The following is a 1,201-nucleotide window of genomic DNA, read 5'->3' on the forward strand; positions in this document are numbered from 1 at the left end:
CCCAAATCCCCCCCGCGCCTCGCCGCGGGTTCCAGAGCCGTTGGATTTTCCAGGAATGTCCGGGAATGCTCCGGGCGTGACTCAGCGCGGGGGGGACAGGAGGGGGACACGTCCCGAGGGTGTGGCCGCTGTCCCCCCCCCCTTTGGGGACACCCCGGTGACTCACGGGGGGGGCGGTCCTGTAGCCCCTCCCCAAGGGGGCCCCGCCTCAGTTTCCCCCATCCTTCCCCCCCTAAAAAAAAAAAACGAAAAAAAGGAGGAAACGCCCCTAAAAGTGACCGCCGGAAAAAGGGGAACCGCCCCAAAAAACGGGAAACCGCCCCAAAAGGAGAATCCCAAAAATAAGAGGGATTCCTCGAAAAAAGGAGGAACTCACAAATTGCCCCCCCCCCCAAAAAAAGGGGGAACCCCCCCAAAAGCGACCGCAAGAAAAGGGGGGCACACCCAAGAAAGGAGATCCCCCCAAAAAAGGAGGAACCGTCAGCAAAAGTGACCCCCCAGGAAAAGGGAACCGCCCCAAGAAAGGGGAACCCCCAAAAAAGGGGGAACCGCCCCAAAAGTGAATTTCCGCAAAGGGTGGGACCCCCCCAAAAGGGGGTTTGGGGTTAAGACACCCCCAAAGTGCGGGACAGGGATGGGGTCCCCCAAAGTGATGCTCAAGATTCCTCCCCGCCAAAATCGGGGTGCGGGATCGGGGTCCCCAAATTTGGGGTCAGGATTGATCCTCCCCAAAACGGGGTTTGGCATAGAGACCCCCCCCCAAAATCGGGGTGCGGATGGAGCCCCCCCAAAACCGGACACCGGGATGGGGTTCCCCAGGAGAGGGGCAGGGCGGGGGTCCCCCAAAAGGGGATTTAGGGATGGGGTTCTCCCTTTTTGGGGTGCAGGAGTGACCCTCCCCGTTCCCGGGGCTGGACGGGGGTCCCCCAAAAGGGGATTTAGGGATGAGGTTCCCTGGTTTTGGGGTGCAGGAGTGACCCTCCCCGTTTTCGGGGTCGTCAGGGGGTCCCCCAAAAGGGGATTTAGGGATGAGGTTCCCCCTTTTTGGGGTTCAGCAGCGACCCCCCCCATCAGAACAGAGTGACCCTCCCCGTTCCCGGGGCTGGATGGGGGTCCCCCAGAAGGGGATTTAGGGATGAGGTTCCCCCTTTTTGGGGTGCAGGAGTGACCCTCCCCGTTCCCGGGGTCAGGCGGGGGTCCC

Source organism: Parus major, unplaced genomic scaffold (assembly GCF_001522545.3).
Source record: "Parus major isolate Abel unplaced genomic scaffold, Parus_major1.1 Scaffold504, whole genome shotgun sequence".
NCBI classification, from domain to species: domain Eukaryota; kingdom Metazoa; phylum Chordata; class Aves; order Passeriformes; family Paridae; genus Parus; species Parus major.